The following is a 21,212-nucleotide window of genomic DNA, read 5'->3' as shown; positions in this document are numbered from 1 at the left end:
ATATTTCACCCTGAAGGTGGCCAAACACTGGCACAGGTTGCTTAGAAAAGCTGTAGAATTGCTGTCCTTGGAGATAATACTTGATGGGATGCATCCCTGATCAGAATACTGTAGTTGGACCTGCTCTGATCAAGGATCAAACTGTGATTTGATCAAACAAATGATCTCCAGAGGTCCCTTCCAACATGCATACTTCTATGATTTTATTTTATTTTAAAGTTATAAACTGGGGGAGATAGTTTATTTTAACTGAATAAATAGCAAAACAAAAAATAGAAAAGACACAAGTTGTGAGGGTTGCTAGTTTAGGGAATTGAGAGCTAAACTGGCTGTAAAATTGCGTGTTGCTGTAAGCAGAAGCAGTATGTTTATTCAGGGTGATTTATTTCAATTAAGGAAGAGCAGATATGTAAATTTTTCTTTCCATAAAAGCAAAAAGTAAACCAACATGCATTGTAGCAGTTTCTGGATGAGGAAGAGGACTCTGCTCTGCATAAACTGAATGGTAGCTCCTCTTTCTGGTGACAACATATAGGGTGCAATTTCATGACCCCTGCCTTTAGCACATAAACGCAAGTGAAGGAATAGGGGTTTTCAGGGGTTTTCAGTAACTGCATATAACTTAAGCAGAGTTCTACTTCTCTCACCACAAAATGAAAAAATTATCAGTTTATTTTCAAAATTCTTCCTTTAAGTTATTAGCGCTAAATTCAAGCCTGGCCTAGTTCCTCTGTGACTGGTAGTTATATTATTACATCTCCCATAATTCATTGATCAGGAAAGAGCTAGAGGCTCCAGAAAGCCTCTGCCTGGAGGGTATCTGAAAAGACTATTATTTTACTGTTGGCTCAGAAACACGCCTTTGTTGAATTAGCCCATGCCATCATTTGTTATTCCCAAACCAGATGGCTTCTGGAGAAGATTTTTCTTAAAATATCATCACTAATTACTCTGTTACCATGGGCTGAGGGCAGGAGCAGACCAGCAGCCTCACATGGCCCTGTGGGGCTGGATCTCCTGGCCAGGCCATCTGTGCATTTCCAGGGTCCCTCCATGCATGCTGTGCCATAGGGAAGCTGGGGCAGCAGCACAAAAAAAGGGAGAAAGGAGCGTTTTTCGGGCACAGTTACCTGCTTTACAGTTCACAGCCTTGATAGCATCCTCCCTGAAGGCTTAGGGGCACCAGAATAAGACCAGGCGTTCCAGGGTGAAATCCTTTCTCATTTATGCCCTTATAATGCAGGTAACACCCATTTAACTGCTCTTCGGCTGTACGATGTTATAACTATGACTAAGAACAACCTCCATCATACAAACTTAAGCCTTCCTCTTGCTTGTAGGAGATCATCTAGCTGCCTTTGTCAGATCATCCCATTCATATGGGACTCAAGTATAGTGCAGGTAATTTCCTTATAATCCTTACTGATGGTGGCTTGTTTAAGGTTCAACTGAACCAGGAACAGAATAGAGTCCCTTGTCAGGTGTCTCAGCAAATACTAAAAATTACAAGTGGGCAAACTTTGATGAGCTTCCAAAAATTTAAGTTAACTTGGTGCAGATGATGAACAAACCTACTTCCTAAATTCCTACAGTCTTTATAAGGAGCTTTCTTCTTAGAAGTCAGCTTGGGACATGGTGCACATTATCTCTAAATGCTCGGTCACTGAAGTCTTTGCAGGATCAGGCCTTGGCTTCATGTTTCACTTGTAAGAAACCTGACTACTGACAAAGAACACGTTACTGGCAAAAGAGCTGGAAATTAACTCCAAGAGTGATCATGGGTTAGGCAGTACTAGTGAAGGGGCTAGCCTCAAACTGTCTGGAACTGTTTTTTAGGAGAAATCACCAAATATCCAATTTTTGCTAAAATTCAGATTATAATAGAATCACACGAATTACTATAGCAGCAAGTAGAGGAAGAAAGAGATTTCAGTACAATAAGACATCATTGCTTTGTATAGCAAAAATAGGACTGCTAGAGCACCTGAAAGCAATTTCTTCTCCTATAGACATCAGAAGTCCTCGCAGATTTTGGTTATTGAGGAACAGAGGCTACATACAAAGTCTCTTCTCCATACTTTCCTTCGGTCCCTGTGCATCACTTCATTTCACAGCTTTTCAGCGTGACCATATGCAGCATAATGTTTCCATCTGAATAATTTACAAACTAAAAGCACTCAACAAGGGTATGACAATATTTACAAAGATGCAGATGCAAAGATGGGTTTCACTAGGCCATTGCAAGGTACTTTTCTGTTGAAGCTTATTTCTGTGGGAAAGTACATCCTCCGATGAATAGCTACTTCAAATATAAATCAGTTTAGTGAAATATGAATTGTATTTTTATGTTTTATTTGGATCTCCAAATCCAAGTTATTTTTTACTTACATCTAAAGAACACAGGAAAAATAGTTAGCAAAACCTGTGTAAAATAACTTCAGGTCAAGCAGTCAGCATTCACGTCAACTACCAGCAAATGGCTATAGCATTGGAGGGGAATGCATTACTGCAGCCCAGATGATCAACACAACACTTACTGGGACAGTTAGCACCAACTGAGCTCTTTAATTTTAATTGAAAGAGTTTTAAATACAAGGAGAAAAAAAGACAGAATAGAAAATACATATTGCTTAAGGAGACGACTTTTTTTTTTTATTTTGACCTTTGTAAAGAATACTGATGGTTGGCTTAAGTTGATTTCTCTGTAGACTTCATATCACCATAGGTGGTGAGTGTTAGAGCCCTATTAAACTAAACATCATTAGTACTGCTTTCAGCTATTATTTTGGAACAGAATATTTTTTCTAGTTTTGAGTGGGGTTTTTTTAAACAAGGGAAGCATATTTTATGAGAAGGAAAACAACATATAATTGAGTTTCTGTTACCCAATCCTTCCCTCAGCTAAAGTTACACAGAAATGGAGAGGCTTAAGAAATCATTTAAGGACACAATACGATTCTTTCCAGGTTTCATTACAAGAGCTAGGTAGCTGCATAAAAGGCATTAAATGAAGCTGTTGTCCAGCTTTATTCACCAGCCTTTGAAAATCTTGACAATACTGTTAATTTGTGTTCCCAATCTCAGGATCTTATTGGGATGTAGTGTACTAGTTATTTATCCTCTAGAGTCAAAGGAAAATGGAAAAAATGCTTCTTCTATTAGAAAGCAAGTGCCTTGTCCTTGTACTTAAAAGGAAAAACCTGAAAGCATGATCTAGATTACTTAAGAAGGATTTTCAGATTCAATGATTTAGAAGAAATTATTTTTGATCCAATAGTATGATTTTTGGAAGCTAATTTATGTTATGGAACAGCTAACAGTGTCAATATCAGATTTATTTTTATATAATCCTATCATTCTTTGCAAAAAAGATAATCAGCTGAAATTAGTAAAGCAGAAGAAAACCTTTTCTTTTCCCCCTCCCCACAAACAAGATGCAAAAATAAGAAAGCAATGCTGTTACCATAAAATGTAACAGGAAAAAGAAAATGCCTGATGACTGAGGCAATTTAATATAATACTATCTGTTGCATTTTACTTGTAGCTTATGTCCACTCTGAAAAAATCTTGTAACAATTTATCTCTATCACTCCTTCACAGACTGGTATTAAAACCAAATAGAACAAAACCACATAGAAAACGTGTAAAAAAAATGTTACTTCTATAATGTTCTGTGTGCTCTCACTTTGAAACAAATGATACTGGTAATTTAATATCCTGTATCATTTGTTCAACATTTTTCCACCATACAAACTTTTCATGATAAGCAGTGATTATTATAATGCTATCGTTTATATGAAAGAGGTAAAAAAAAAAAAAAGATTCTTACCCATAAAACACAGACGTGGTGCTACATCTACACTTTTCATTGATAAACTTGTAAAAGTACACCTGAAAAGATACACACTTCCTGTGCCACACTTTCAGACTGTCTCATTTTCAGTAATTCATCATTTCTCTGTAAGACCAGTTTTCCAATGCAAGAAAATTTTTCAGTGGCAAGAACAAACTCAAAAATAACATTGATTCTTGGAAAAATTAGCTTTGCCTGTTGATCTCATGTAGGGAAGGATAACCCTCTTAATGAGACACACTTTAAAAAAAAAAAAAATTACTTTTGAATGAGTCTAGTGACTGCTTTAAGAAGAGCGTATTAATGGGTATGGGGCTGATCAACAGGGAAACTGAACCTGTAAAAACTCCACTAATTATAGTTCACACTTCTTGGCTACTTTGCTGTGAGTCTGTGGATTTCTGGAATTAAAATACCAATTTAAACTGTTGCATCTGTATGAGCAGACAATAGGTTGCATGTTTAGGTCTGTTCAATGGATGCTCTCAGGTGCAGGATCCAGGAGTGCCTTTCAGGCCCAGGTGCCCATCGGAATTGCATCCTGGCTCCATGCTGGAGCGAGTCCTGTTGCCTGCCCACAAGTCCTGGCCAAAGGCACCATGGCACCTCAGCACAAGTCCTTGACTTTGATGATAGGAGACCCAGATCCCAGAGCACTCTTCCTCCCCATGACATGACTTCTGGGAATTAAATCCATTTAAGAAGTTACTGCTCATTCATTGTTGTCAGTCAAAACCATGGGCCTGGTACCACTCTGTATGTCTGCTGGACTAATAATGGCAGATTTAAAACACAGTCTGACAGCTTCTCTCCTTTACTACTGCTAACAGGAGTTAATTTTTTGGAACATGAAGGTGTCACTGAAGGATGTGGGACAGAGAAGAGAAGGCTTGGATGGGTGATGAAGCACAAGTTACACGTATGTTTGCATGAGTAGAAAATCTCTCTGACCATGCTATTTCTCTCCAGCTGCCAAAAATAGGATCCATCCCAGGGAAAGCAAGGATTATTTATTTCCTGCAAAAGTTTATGATCTTACTGCTTTCAAGGAACCGGTGCTGTATTTGTACCATGCAAGATACAGATATTCTGTCTTTTTATCTGAACTTGTACACCAAAGTCACATCTATGAAAAAGGCAGAGTCTGAGGTTGCACATAAAAGTGTTCAGACATTTCTTAACAAATTGAGGAAAACAAATCAAATCCCTCCAACAACAATAACTCCTTCCCTCTAGCCAGGATCTTAATGCCAAGCATAAGTGCTGAAGCACATCTTTAGGGGCCTGATTTTCAGAAGTGTGAAGAAGCCACAAATTCCATTAAGTCAGAGGTATGTAACAGCTTTGAAGATTAAGCTACTTGTATTTAAGAGCTTTAAGGGAGATTTAGCAGCCTAGCTTCATGAAACCAACTTTGAAGGTTTCATTTACATACCAGGGGCAAACACTATCCCATTTATGGGAAGAGACAAACGTGTACAGCAAGACATTGAAGATTTTGCTCATTCCCTGAGCTGAGAGGATGAGGTGACCCCTTGCAGGGCCCTCGCCTGCTCCCAGGCATGGGACGGCCTCATGCAAGTGTATGGCTGCAGGAAACAAGGGGTCAACCTGGGTGCTCGCTAGGAAAAGAGACAGGAGAAGAGCTCATCATCAAAGAAGAGGGACATTCAAGATACCACTGACAGTCCTACATCTCTGAGCAGGTTGCAGCCAAGGTGCTCTGTTTCCCTCTACTGGTAAAATTTCATGTGATTTTTTTTAAATGTTTTTCTTCTGCTGGAGGTGTCCCAGGGCCACCGTGCGCTGCTTTGCTTGGGAACTCTACTCAGACCTCTGTCATTCTTCCCAAATCTCCCCCTTAGCTGAGTCCTTCTTTGCTGAGCTCTGTGATACAACCAGGCCTGTTTAATGTTGTTGTCTTCAGCAGGGTTGGGCAGGAATTTAAATTATTAAGAAATATTTCAAGGCGATTTATGGGTATTTGGAAAGGCTTCATAGATCTCTCAGCGTGAAAGTAATACCACAACACTGAAGCTATTCTAGGCAACTTAACAAGTTTATAATGAATTGCTGCTATTTAGTTGTGTTAGAAAGCCAGACAAAGGTTCTGTTGTTGGAAAGTCTCAAGATTATGAGCTGGTAAGAAGATGCGGTAATTGTACACATTGCACTGAGCGCACTATCCAGGTATTTTAATTGCTCAGCTAGACCACATGGCCTGTAGCTGGCTCCAGTAGGACTTCATGCACGATCCTCTATTTGCAGTTGCCAGACAAAACATCACTGTTCACATCCTTTAGTGGCCTCTAGAAGTATGCAAAATTAATTTGAGAAGGAGCTTTCTGAACTTTCACAGAGACACAGGTTTCCCAGCTTACAAACTTCTGCTGTCTTGGATCCTTTCAGGTTTTTTCTTCCCCTTCACACAACCTACCTGATGTCAGAGATTTCCCATGTACTATTCAAGCAAGTGCAATTTTGATCTTATTCAAGCAAGTGCAATTTTGATCTGTGGTAACAGTAGCAGAGGTGATATTTTAAAGTCAGAATACATTTGAGTTTCTCCATGTGTAATAAGAAGAAACGGAGAATTTGAACTTCATGAAAACTAAGTTATGGCTATATTTATTCAGATACAGAAGTGCCAGTGCTGTTCTTGAAACATCCAACCATTTGTGCTCAGGTACTTCAATTCAATATGACTGAGAGATTAACTGAGGTATTGAACATGCCTTAGCACAAAACGTGTTGTAACCAACTTCAGCCTTTAGCAAACTGGCAGGTGCCTTGAGTACAACTGTAGCTAATTCATACAACCTGGTGGGTCTTACAGTGACTAGGAACTGAACTGAAATTACAGTTAAAGAAAATTATGGGAAAAGGAGAGGAAATGGAGTGCTCTGGGGGAAAATTAGTCTGCAAATTTCTAAATACCCAATTACAGCTTTCTTGATCATTTACGAACATGTTTCTGTTACAGCAGCAGCTGAAATGTTTTAGATCATTTTACATGTTTTGTGTGCATGCTGAAATGTTAAAAATATATCATACATTTTAGGTTCCACTGATCAGACCCTTTTTGATTTCACATCAATTTGTAGTTATTTTAGTTTTCCTTTCTAATTTAATTGGAATCTGTATTCTAGGACTGTAGATTATCAGCTCAGATGAAACACACTGGAGTCAACACACTGGAGGGAAGGGATGTCATCCAGAAGGACCTTGATAGGCTTGAGAAGCTGGCCCATGAAAATCTCATGAAATTCAACAAGGCCAAGTACAAGGTCCTGCACATGGGTTGGGGAAATCCCAAACACAAACAGAGGCTGGCAATGAGCAGATTGAGAGCAGCCCTGTGAAGGAGGACTTGGAGGTGTTGGTTGATGAGAAGCTCATGACCCAACAATGTGCACTCGCAGCCCAGAAAGCCAGCCATATCCTGGGCTGCATCAAGAGAAGTATGGTTAGCAGCTTGAGGGAGGTGATTGTCCCCCTCTACTCTGCTCTTGTAAGACCCCACCTGGAGTGCTGTGTCCAGCTCAGTGCAGCATAAGACAGACATGAACCTGCTTGAGTGAGTCCAGAGGAGGACATGAAAATGATCATGGGGCTGGAGCACCTCCCTTATGAGGACAGGCTGAGAGAGTTGGGGCCGCTCAGCCCAGAGAAGAGAAGACTCCAGGGAGACCTTATAGTGGCCTTCCAGTGCTTAAAGGAGCCTACAGGAAAGATGGAGAGGGACTCTATCAGGTCCCGTAGTGACAGGACAAGGGGTAACAGTTTTAAACTGGAAGTAGGTAGATTCAGATTAGAAATAAAGAAGTTCTTCACTGTGCAGGTGGTGAGGTCCTGGCACATGTTGCCCAGAGAAGCTGTGGCTGCCCCCTCCCTGGCAGTGTTCAAGGCCAGGTTGGACGGGGCTTTGAGCAACCTGGTCTAGTAGAAGGTGTCCCTGCCCGTGGCACAGGGATTGGACTAGATGATCTTGAAGGTCCCTTCCAACCCAAACCATTCTATGGTTCTGTGATTCTATCTAGTGATGAACAGCATATGTTTCCCTGTGGCAGCTCAAACGCTGTCCCAGGAGGCCTGTGCCCAGAGGCTGGGAGTTGCAGGCAAGTGTGTGTGTGTGTGTGTGTGTGTGTGTGTGTGTGTGTGAAGCCTGTAGTCTCTGTGTGTGCACAGGCATCCTTTGTAACTGGAGTCACCTCAAGAGGTTGTCTGCTGCTGGACAGGCTGGAGCGCTGCACTCCTGCAGCCCTCATGAAGGACCAGGGTTACATTTGGGCTACTCCCACCTTAACACCTACTATTTCTAGAAGAAAACTGTTCCAAGAGGTCATTGTTCTGATGGTAAGAGCTCCAATTTCTGCCCTTGTTCACAATCAGTTTTGATCTGTTCAGTGATGGCTTATATTTGCCATCTTTAAACCAAAAAGTTCTGTACTGCTGAATTTACATGCAGATGAATTTTGCTTGCACTGGCCTCAACACCCCACTTTTTGAATACACATGTATGTTATAAATGTAGCCAAGCGAATGTGTGCCTCATTGAGGCACTAAATCCAGACTGTTGGAAAGTTGTTAAGACTGTATATTAGGCCTGGAAATTCAGTAAATGGTGGAGGAGGAACCTTGTGGAAAATAGACAATTCAGTCTAATCTCTACTGCTGAAGATAACAGGATTCCAGTGACATTACTCTGAGATTAGCTGGAAGACCATGACTGCCTGCAATAACTGTGGGCATAATTTAGCTTTCTTCTGCACTGTTGTTAATGTGCAAGAAAGTGTGAACTCAGACAGATTACCCGATCTCTGTTTGATTTGCAGTATAAGCCGTTAGAAGAAAAAACAATTATTTCATAGTAAATTGAGCACAATTAACAGACATTTGCGGACAATAGAGATTTTTACAGAGGCACTTCTGAAAGCAGAAAAGGGTCACAATGACAAAATCACATGATTTAGAAATTCTCTAGGGAGCAGAGTGTGGGAAAGAATGGATCTTTTTGCTAACCCTCAGTAAATGATGTGAAAGTGGGCAATTTCAGATCTCATTGCAATTTGGAAATGAGAAAGCTGAGTGATGCTGGATCATACATCTCATTACTCAACATTTCTCAATATTCTATAATATGTTTTTCTTGCCTGGAAGTCTCCACTTCTGTACCTTTGCTCCACTGTGATCTTAATGAACATGAATGCTTTAAGCATGGCTGAAGGACTGGTTTCTTCTTGCTTGATTCTGCTCCACTTGGAGGTCAAACATTTGCACAATGTGATCAGATCTCACATAATGAAAGACAGAAAGGGGACACCAAGGGTTTTCCGTTTAACATGATATGATCACAAACGAGTGGTGTCCAGAGCTGGAATCCCTGATGAGAAGCGCAAGACAGCAATAATACTTTGAATACATATGCAGTAGGTTAAAACTTCTCCTTTTTCTCCATCCTTTTTTTTCCTTTATTGCTTCTGGGCTTTGGTGCATGGAAATTTAATGCAGATTTCTATTAGATCAGCAAAAAGTTTAATTTGCAATTAAAATTTGTCACAGGTCAGCAAGACTTAGTGGGTGGATATGCTGAGAATCATATGATCTTGTTCTCAGTTTTGCATTGATTTTCCATGTATCTGGGAGCAAGTCTTGTGTCTCTATTTCTGTGCCTGGAGAAAGGCAGGATTACCCATCCATGGCTGTAAAGTGCTTGGTGATAATGGGGAGAAAACTGTTAATGGTATCTTATATTCTCCATTTGTCCAGAACAGTAGACCATAAAATTAAGTCAATGAAGGAACTTTGTGCCCAAGACTTGATGGCTTCTTACATTTATGGGCAAAACTCTTATTCTCTTTAATGATTTGGTATTAGACCTACACTACTGAATGTCCAACAAAACTTCTATAAAAAGTAGATGAAGTATGATTTGGCAGTCGACTAAGAAAAAATGTAGGGTTATATATGTGAGACAGGAATCTTAGTTATTATTACAGTCAATGGAGGTTATTTGGTACCATCAGCATAGTCTAGAGAGTGATTCGACTGATCAAACAGAGGTGCCTGCTAGGACCCACTGGATGTGTTGCCTCAACATAGGCATCCAGTGCAGTTTGAGATGCCCTGGTGTGGGAATACAACAGAAGATTGGCAAGGAGGATTAAAAACACACTCAAGTGACTTGCAGCTGGGGTGTTGAAAAATATACTAATTGTTGTTTACTTTGTGTGCTTGACGTGTAGAATGTCTGCGTTTAGATAACACAGGCCTGTGATAGACTCAGAGGCACCTTATCGAACGTCCTTGAGATTCCTGCCCTGCTGTGGGCAAGGTCAAAGCACAGGGGAAAACCATGCCTGCAAAAATCCTGATATATACAGGCAAAAGCAGTAGGTTTGAGATCTCTTCTTTCTTCTCTTCTTTATGGCTAACAAGGACCAAGCTCTGCGGTGCCCGTGTCCCTACTTGCATAACCCTGCCTGGGTGCTGCTGAGGAAATCTTCCACGTTGTGAGGTAATGAGAATATATCTGCTCTTTGCATTTCATCCATGGTTTTGTGGTTGTTCCTGCGTCCTGCCTGTGTCAGCTCACACACCTGAGCACCCCAGTTAGTGTCCAGCTGCTCCTGCAGAAGCATTTTGAGTGCTGTGTAACATCTGCCAGCTCCAGATATCTCACATGCCCTATGATCTCTATGTTTTGACCTCTGAACTGAGCCCAGGATCTCCACCAGTAATGGTGACAAGACCAGTGTGCCATCACTCTCCTTGAAGTCAGTGACAGCTTTACCACTGGCAAAAGCGAAGAGCTGACACAGCCAGGGCTTGCTGCTGAGAACACAAGCACTGGAAAAGAACCATTAACAAAGAGGAGAGCTATCGTAGTTACCCAAGAGCAGGTCTAGCTCATCTCCCCACTCCAGGTATGGCAGGATCAGCAGTACTGACGCCACACCCTGACAGGCATCAGACGACTGCAGCCTGCCTTTTTGTACCAGGCATGTTTGCTGGGTGAGTGCTCGGTGCCACTGCTGGGTTACGAACAGAAGTGCACGATGGACTTAAGCTCAGGACAGGCAGCAGTTGTACTCCAGCCAATATATACTCTCATTTAATGAGTTAATCTTTGATAATTGCAGTCTGGTACCTAATCTAATTATTTTTGCACCTTGTAGTCATAGTTTCATTTAGTCCGTGTTTCCCTGTTCTGCCAGTGAAAACATCATGCAAAACAGAGGAAAGCTTGCTGAATTGTGGATGCATAGCTTCTGTTTCTTTTTCCTTACTCCCAAGACCTATCACCCAGAAGAGATGTGGATTAATTTGACAGATTGTACTTGACAAATGCATTTTATCTGTTACTCATTTTCACACTTACAAATTGTTCATTTGTTCCAGAAATCAAAGTTATAAAAACTATCCTATAATTCACTGGCCCTTCTTTATCTTTTTCCTTTTTTTTCTTTTTTTTTCTTTTTTTTTTTCTTTCAGTAACAAACCAGTATAAACCAGGAGCTACCCTACCAAATAAATATAAATATTCTATTATAAAGCCTGTGTAAGATTATGGGAAGTCAAGGCCATTTTCTTAGGGAACTGGGTGTGCAACCCTATCATAATTACAGATACAGAAAAAAACTTCACATGAAAAGCTATTTACTGAGAAAAGCATTATCTGGAATATTTACAAGAAACAGTAATATAAATGGGTTTGCTGTGAAACATGTTGGGAGCAATAAGAAAATGTATAAGCTCAGCTGGCTCTTGTCCTATGGGGGCTGGAGTGTTTTTAACAGGATCGGTGAGAGTACGGAGCACTGGAAGAGTAAAACACAATTGGACTTTCTTTGCCAGCCATTTTGCACCATATAAGCCTCCAGTTAAAAGCTCAAATAGTTTTATTCACACAGATTGTACAATGTATCAACAACAAGGCAACTGCTAGAATTACTTTGCGTATATAATGTGAGTTGAGTCTGTGCAAAAATCACAGCTGCATCCCATGGTATTGTTGAGATCAACCCGTTCCAAGCTGGTGTGAAGTACAAGAGGCCGGGTTTTTTCCACTAACTTTCTGATGGATACTCTATCTTTTACATTTCCCAGTGATTTGGGGAATACGGCTCAAATTTCCTTACTAGGAATGTGAAGGAGGCCTTTGGGAGGAATGGTCCATTTCCTCCTGTGGCTTGTACAGACCTTTGCACAGTGGGTCCTCAGTGCAAGAGGGGCCTCTCAGTGTTGCTGGCATCATAGCAGGGGGCAAAGCCCTGGCCCCCTTCAAGGGGGTTCTCTGCTTGCTCAGAGTAGCCGTACAGCCATCACTCGCTAGGGTATATAAACACATAAAATGCTATCATCTCCATCTTGGTAGGATCTATGTGAGAGATGTTTCTGTGTTAATTTTTCATAAGGGAAGGCTAAGGAAATAACATTCTCTAGCTCTGGCAGCTCTCGTGTGGGTGAGTCTGCAGCAGCTTATGTTAACACATCCCTCCTGGAGAGTTTTCACTACATAGGAGCACACTGATAACTTCGTGCAGGTGTACATAACAGAGGATAGTTTCTTTGCACATTCAGGAAGATTCTGTTTATATGGAATATTAAAACCCATGCTCTTGCATGTTTATCATTGCAAACTCAGATTGGGGGGGGGGGGAAATCACAAAATAAAAATGTTAAGATGTGGAGAAAATGTTGTCATATTTCTTTCAGACCACAGGAGTTTGTCACCATGGAGACCCTCCTGTTTTCTTCGAGAATGACTCAAATCTTACGGATGGAGCATATGTGATAGAAGCAAAACAATATCGCCAAGAATTCACATTAAACATTTCAAAAAGGGGCTTTTGAGCACCAACCAACGTCCACAGGCTGTTCATGCAGCAAAAATATGCTTCCACTTTTTTTTTCCTTAAGATTTTTTTTTCTTTTTAATGTAAAATAACTGAAGGTTTTATTGCGAAAGCTGGCTGGATTTTAAAGAACTTGTGATACATGAGAGTGAAGGCTGGAGGACTTCACTATTATATTATGGTTTTATACAACCAAGTACTCTTTCAAAGAGCTAAAGTACCTAAGTTTCAAGGACATAATGAAGCTAAAACTCCTTGAAAATCTTGTTTTCAGTATTAATTATGCAAGTACAGTTTTTAACTGAAGACAACCAAGTAGTGCATGAGACAGACCCAAGGGTGGGACAAGGTGGTTTGTCAGCAAGCCCCCGGCTGCCCACGCAGCAGCCCCAGGCACCAAGCACCGGGAAGGGGGAGTACGCTCAGCTTGGAAGCACCAGCACCTCTGGAGTCGTGTCCTGACAGCCAACAGCAAATCTGTGACTCCAGGAGCACCTCTGGGAAAGAAGAAAGCCTGGTCATGATGCTATTGTTGTTCCTCATATGGCATGTCATACTGCCCTGCTCCACTTTAGTCACTGCTCAGCCTGCATAAATGTATTTTTAAATGAGCGTGGAAGGCATTGCAATGGCAACCAAGGAGACCAAACCAAATTAGTCTGAAAATGCATGACAGACTTTCTCCCAAGCCTGCCTGCCTGCTATGCCGCCCACCTGACGTTCTGGTCTGTGGCCGAGGTAGAGCTGAGACCTCCCCTTCGTTATTTCCCCCACCAGTATTGCTGCAGTGCCAGCCTGGGTCTCAGTTCTGTTACTGCCAGCAGCACAACAGGGCAGTGAAGCAAGTGCAGAGAAAGTGCTGCACAGTTCAGGGTGGAAAAGAGCCTGCTGTACCTCCCAGTTCAGAACCGTTATTCTTTAATCAGACTCCTGAGAGGGAGGAACATCTTTCCTGTCAAACACCACTGTGTGTCGGTGGAGAGGGAGAGAAAACACGGCCTCACACTGTGTTAATTAGAGCAGCTCTAAGAGATGTAAATCTGGTTTTAGACAGCCCAGTAATGAATCAAAACTCCTGCAGCCACATAACACAAGGTATAGAAGCAGTACCTAGCCAAACCTTGTGAACGCACACACTTCACACCCAATGGGGTTTGCATGCCAGAAAAGGTATTGTCCTTGTCCTTGTCCTTCCACAATACATCAGAAGATTGGATGAAGCATAAAGTCAGAATAAATATCCTGATGTGCTCAGGCTAATCTAACAGAAGGGAAATCAGGTATTTATTTTTAATCGGAATCAGATTTGTCCTTTGGACCATGTGGTATTAATCAGTGTAGAGTCGCATTTGGCAAGGATGGCAGCAAGAGTTACCATCCCAGGCCCAGGAGAAGCCTAGGTAAGTCCATGGTCCATGGAGCTACGCAGCCTTATGGAGAATAGGAAAGTGTAGGGCACCGTTCAAGTGGGACAGGCTTTTCTGCAATGCTTTTACCCTAGGAATATCCAGAAAGCAACCTAGGTGCTGAGATGGGGCACTGCTTGCATTTTTTCCTTCTTCCTTGCTCAGTTATCATCATAAGTAATGCAAAGGAAAGATCCAAGGTATTTGCATTATGAGTGAACAAAATAACTATTTGGAGAAACTAAATGACTTCAGCTTCAGAGTGCTGCAAATATTGTACTGAGGACAATGGGGGAAACTTGACCTGAAAACTTAGCAGCATTTGTACTTTGCATAGATGGATCTTGGAAAAATATGAAGTAAAAAATCACTGCAGTTAAGAATTATGCTATGAAATTCATCAAACCAAAGCAATGCTTTCTGTAGTTTCAAGAGGTCATATTTATGGTAGTCACTAATCAGGTTGTATTGGGCACTTACATCTCTTTTGTGAGTCCCAGATTTTTTTGTGTTCTACCCCCTGGGTTGGAATACTCTAATTAAAAAATTATGAACATGATAGTTCTATTTGACAGGTATTGAAAAAGTTTCAGAAAGAATATAATGTTTCTTTTATTGGATCTGAACCTTCTTACAATTTGTTTGTAAAAGTTTATTTGCTTTAATGATAATATTTGGTCTGTTGCAGCCAGTGCTCTGCACTTTCAGGCACCAGAAATATGCTGTCTATAGCAATGCCACCTTCAGGAGCACTTTGAAAAGATATGTAGGAGCCAGACTCAAAATGACTTAACCTACTTGTTCTTACTAACCTTTCTGAAAAAATACTACAGAAACCCTCTCCTCTATGATCTGGAAGCTGTCCTCTGGTTTCCAGCCAGGACTCATCAGCAGCCAGTTTCCCATTTAGAAGAGATCTTCTCTCTCTCATATTTACACTCTATACTTGTTGTACTTCCGATATTCCCTGAAGTTGGTCTATGGGAATTGTACTCTGTATTCCAGATAATTTCTCGGCACAGGCCTATAAAAGGATATAAGTTTTGGGGGCTACACCTGGGTAATCTCTCATTTTTAGCCAGTACAGATTGCAAGCCGTACCCTTTGCTCTAAGACTTTTGCCATGTTTGTCTTATTTTATTGTTCAGCTTCCAACAGTTTGATATTTGGCAATGCTTACTTCTTTCCAGTACTTCTTAACCAACAAGAAATGGCCTGCTTTGTTGCTCATGTCTTCCTTTCACTCTCTGCAGGCTCTTTCCTTATTCCTGATATTTTTTAAAATTATAATTGTTCATTCAGTTGACCATGGAGACCATTCCATTTTGGTTAGATCACAAACTTAGCATAATTAATGTAAATAGTTTTTATATCTTTACAGTAAAGATACCCACAGCCTTTTTCAGAGTCAAGCCCTTTAGTTCTTAAAAGCATTAAGTAACTCTCCTTGTTTTATCAATACTTACCCTTTTGGAATCAGCAAAACTTTTATTCCATAAACCTACTTGTGTTCACACATCCCAAAAAATTCAAGTTAATCAGCTCATTTTTCTCTGCCCAGCTATCCCAAAAGGTCCCCTCTACTTTCCAAAACCTGTCTGGTAGAAAAACATCCTGTTGACTAGTACATCTTGGAGCATATATACCTGAGCATTGTTAGCATTTTTGCTCCAGGCTATCACTAAGAACTTAGAGATGTAGGAGACAGTGATTTCACCTGTCCTGCTGTGGCTTGGAGCAGAATAACAGTGTTTTGTAGCACGAAAAATTAATTAGCTGTAATATCCTATTTCACTCTAAACCCTTTGTGAATTCTTTCACACATTGCCTATGTGCATATTTAAATTCTTTCTCAGAAACCTTAAGCAGTTTGGGGTCTATCGCTTTGCTTAGCATTTTGCCGAGAGTGCTGGGATTTCAGAGGCATACATATGTAAAATGACGTTGTCATGCTGCTGCTCTTCCAGCTGAGATTGGAGGCATTGCAATGACATCTATTGACTTGTTTGCATGGATCCCCATCTCAGGTGAGTCAGAAACGACCCTGCAAAGCGAGGGTCTGTTCTGAGGCTGTGGTATGCCTTTTCCATGGCCTTCAGACACATGGGCTGTGCCCGGTCTTTGCAGTCTATAGCTCATCAGTTCTGGTTTCTGCCCAGTGTTTTTCTGCATGTGTTACCAGGCCTGCTACCATCCCCACACCATGGTTTTCAATGCTGATGTGTCCACCTGATCATGGCAGTCCCCCAGCTCCCTCCACGCTTTCTGCAGAGATGAGTTTCATACCTTTGTTTTCATTACAGCAAGCTTTCTTCACCAGCTGTCTAACTGTCCTTCTCTGGGTAATCCATGCTCGCATTCCTGGCCTTTTCTGGTAAACCATACTTTCTTGTTGGAAACATCCTGATAGTCTCTGGGAGCTGTTTCTAACTGACTTTAGTAAGGGGAATGCTTTTCCTGCTGGCTTTTCCCTACCCTTCTCATAGAGTCTATGATCCCCAACACTTTCCTTGTGCCGTTTTCCAGTTTCCCATGTCTCGCTGGAGCTTATCATACAGAGGCACAGCTTGGTGATCAATCTTGGTCACTGAATGTGATGTTAGGGATAAGAACAGTGTACAAGAGTTTCATTCATTTCTGAAATATTTTGTTTCTGTGGAGTTCCTTAGGGCCTGAAGAGTTTGAATATCCTTCAGTCTCTTCTTCTGGTTAATTTCTATTAAAATTCCTGATGCAGATGATGTTCACTTGCAAGCTAGAGTATGTGAACCACAGGAGTTGGAGCAGGAGCATGGTATATGAGCAGGGGTGAGTGATCAGGATGGAGGCAGGAGGGGAACTGGCTTGGGGTCAGAAGCAGTGAGGTCCACATGTGGGGAAGCTGGGGTGGAAACTTCAGCTGCTGGGGTAGAGGCTGCAGGGCTGAGAAACGCAGATCAGCAGTAGAGGAAAGCTGATTTCTGTGAACTAACTAAAATCTTCCCGCTAAAACCTTCCAAGCAAGAAGGGGGGATCTAGACAGCTTTAGGGCAGGGAAATGCAGGCATAGACACATCAGGGATTGTCTTGCCCTTCTCACACCATGCCCTCAGAGGCTCCAAGGGAACACCCATCTCCCACAGCTCAGCTTCAGGCAGCTGACTTGAAAGACAGACTAACAGTTTGGGTTTTTTTCCTATTACTAGACAGACAAATGGGGCTGAAGGAGGGGAAGCAGAAATCCCCCAGTCCGTGGGTTGCTTTGGGCTGGAGAAGTGCCAGGGAGGCCAGGGCAGGACCTGTTTGCAGGACCTGAGCTTGTAGGTGGGTCTGGGGTAACAGGAAGGTGTAAGGCCCTAAGTTTCCACCCTGCAGCTGCTGAGGAGCCTGAGCTGGGTGTTTCCCAGAAGGGCATCTCTGAGCAGGACAGCATTGCCTTGGGAAACATCTGCCTGGTTCCCTTCCTTTTCCAGGTGCTGTCTCTGTGTCCAGCGTCCCAACCCAGCGATGACCAGACGGCCCCAAGGGTAGTGTCACTTATGGCTGAGGCCCATGCGTGGCCAGTCTCCTGAGGAGCCCGTGGTGGTGGCATGTCACAGGCATGACCACCCACTCTGTGAGCCCTGCTTTTAGGACAAGCTGTAGGCTTGCTTTCCATTACCACGGCTCTCCGTTCCTTGGGTAGGCGGCAGTGGCAGCTGTGCCCGCATGACTCATTCTCTGTGGGCATTAACAAGACTCTGCAGGCCTGGTGGCACTTGCTAGTGCTGGCAGAGCAGCAGTCCTGGGGAGGAAGGTACCAAGGGTTTCCAGACAAGAAGTAAAGGTGTCTGCAGAGCCTGCTGCCACCCTGAGAAGGGGCTGGCGGGGGCATCCAGCAAGCAGAGCTGCAAGAGAGCCTGCGACTAGGCTGAGTGTGCAGTCAACGTGGTTGTTCTCGGGTAGGATGGATGTAGCCACAGGTAATGTAGCTCAACAGGTACCAAGAAGTGTCTGTGTGCTAGGTGAAGGCAAGGCATAAAATATGGACCGTCGTTACCATGCAGACTGCTTACAGCAAGGATTACAGAGTCTTAAAGATCTGCTGATAACCAAAACAAATGCTTGAGAGTAGCTGTCAAAGGAAAAATACAAGGTACCATTAGGAGAAAGCAATGGACTAGTTTATCAGTGTAGGGAAAGCCTCTCCCAGTGGCTTATTTTCATACCATGCAGTCTTTAAAAAAGCAGTAGAATTAAACCAGCATATGAAGCTGCCCCCTTGAGACTTTCGTTGAATGTAATATATTTCAATTACTGTGTATTCAAAATTCCCATGCTAATATACAATCTGCAGAGACTTATAATGTGTGTTGGTTGAAATCTGAGCTAAATTAATATAATCATTTCATTAAAAAAAAAAAAAAAAGAGAAATAATCTACTTGGCTGCAAGTGCCTTGAGGAATGTTGAGCAGAAAAGAGACAGAGTATCAGGGGAGTGATTTTGAAAGCAGCTCTTACAGGCCAATTGCTCAGAGCCAGTGCCAGAAAATAAGGGAAACCTTCTTTTATTAAACATGATTGCTGTGACCTTCTCTGGTTAACCTACAGAAGGAAAACTGAGCTATACACCATGTGTATGATTTGTTGTTATTACAGCTGGGCTGTTTTTCAGTGAACCTGAAATGTTTATTTTGATTTATATTTGCTTTGCTTTTGCTCAAAAGAGCAAAACCAAATGAAACATATTCTAGGGCTGCGCATGTGTACCCATTTCTCTCTGAGTATTATGACTGTGACCCCTGCTCTCAACTCCTTTCTTTCTGTGAACATCACAGCCACGCATCTCCCTCCTTGCATGTGTAGAGAGGCTTTGCAACAGATATTGAGTGTTGTCCTCCTCTCAATGCGGAGATCGCAGCTGTACCTGACCCTTGAGTGAGGGCTGGTAAGGTAAGCTTTCTCTTATCCATCTTCTTCAGAGCACTCTCCTGGGGACTGCATAAATGAGATGGAGAGCAGTCGTTTGATGTATTTATGTGCAGCAGAGTCACGAGGGCCCCATTGTGCCTGGGATACACACAAGCAGAGCTCCAGAGAGCTCCTGCTGCGGGGGCACCACAGGGACTAAACACAGACCGGCGGTAAGACCAGAGGAACAAGTACACTGCAGTTGCGTGTGTGCTTGGGTATTCTTGTCATCCTTGGAGGTGTTTTGCAGAAGTACACTAATTTATGCAGCTTAATCAAGAGCATAAGAAAATCCCCACAGAATCCAGACTCAGTGAGCTAATGGTGGATTAGGTCATTTTCTATGTGCCTTCCAAGATGACTGCATATAGCTAATTAAGATGCCTAATATATTTTGTTTAGCCCGAACAGTGATGGAGGAGGAAGGTTATTGGTCTGGTGTCTGGGGTATTGGCAGGGCTAATTTTTATGTGGATTGGAATTCAGCAGGCTTTCAGTTTCTGAGGAATAAAGTTACTGACAAGGCTTAATCACACAATTACTTTAAGGAACAGTTAAATCACTAAAGACATTTTCTAAAATCATAAGATTCCACTGATTCATCTTTCTGTGTCATTTCTTGGCCTCAGCTCTCACTTCAGAAAAAATATGCGTTTGACTTATATTGAAAACAAAGTTATTTAAATACAACAATCACAGAATAGTTGAGGTCGGAAAGCACCTGGGGATTATCTAGTCCAAACCCCTGCTCAAGAAAGGCCACCTAAAGCTGGTTGCACAGGACCATGTCCAGCTGGGTTTTCAACATCTCCACAGATGAAGACTCCACAGCCTCTCTGAGCAACCTGTTCCAGTGTTTGGACACTTGTAGAGTAAAAAAAATGCATTTCTTATGTTTAAACGGAATGTCCTGTATTTCTGTCTGTGCCTATTGCCTCCTGACCTTACATTGGGCACCAGTAAGAAGACTGTGGGTCTATCTTCTTTACTCTTTCCCAACATCAGGTATTTATATACATTGATAAGATCCCCCTGAGCCTTCTCTTCTCTGGGCTGAATTGTTGAACTCCCTCAGCTTTTCCTCATATGTCAGGTGCTCCAATCCTTTAATTATCTTAATGGTACTTCAGGGGACTCTCTTCAGTATGTCCGTCTCTCTCTTGTACTGAGGATCCCAGATCTGGACACAGCAGCCCAGATGTGTCTCAACAATGCTGAGCAGATAGGAAGGGTCACCTCCCTTGACCTGCTGACAACTTCCTACCTAATCAGCCCAGAAGGCAGCTGACCATCTTTACCACGAGGGTACATTGCTTGGTCATGGTCCAGTTGGTGTTCCAAGGATTCCAAGTCCTGGTGTTCCAGGATTCCAAGTCCTTCTCTGCAAAGCTCTTTCCAGCTGCTTGGTCCCCAGTGTGTACTGGCATGTATGGTTATTCTTCCCAAGGGTCAAAGCTTAGCATCTTCTTTGCTGAACTTGGTGAGATCCCTGTCATTCCATTTCTTCAGAAATCGAGGTTCCCCTGAATGACAACACAACCAGCTGGTGCATCAAACCCTCCTCCCCACTTTGAATCCTCTGCAATCTTTCTGAGTGTGCATTCTGTTCCATCATCAAGTTCATTAATGTAGTTGTTAAAAAAGTACTGGACTCAGTATGAACCCTGGGGTACACCAGTAGTGCCTGGACTCCAGCAGAACTTTGTGCCACTGATCATAATTCTTTGAATTTAGCAGTTCAGTTAGTTTTCAGTCCATCTTACCATTCACATAGCCTGTACTTTATCAGTCTGTCTGTGAAAATAGACTTGACTAAAATCAGGGTTAAAAAAAAGACCACATCTCTCTTCTCATCCACCAGTCATCTCATCTTAAAAGTCTGTTGGACTGGCCAAACTTGATTTCACCTTCATAACCTTCATAAATCCATGCTGACTTCTTCCAGTCACCTTGTTCTTCTTCATACATTTGGAAATGGTTTCCAGGATTATTTGCTCCATCATCTTCCCAGGGATTAAGGTGTGGCTGACCACCTGGTCGTTTCCAAGTGTCACGTCCTGCTCAGACGAGGGACACGAGTGACTCAGATTTGCAAATCCCCAATGGAGAGGACAACAAGTCTTTTAACAAGCATTTATTAACTACCCACAATGTACTAATTGAAC

This window comes from Athene cunicularia (genome assembly GCF_003259725.1).
Source record: "Athene cunicularia isolate RWA chromosome 1 unlocalized genomic scaffold, athCun1 chr1_part1, whole genome shotgun sequence".
NCBI classification, from domain to species: Eukaryota; Metazoa; Chordata; class Aves; order Strigiformes; family Strigidae; genus Athene; species Athene cunicularia.
This window is presented reverse-complemented; position numbering follows the sequence as displayed.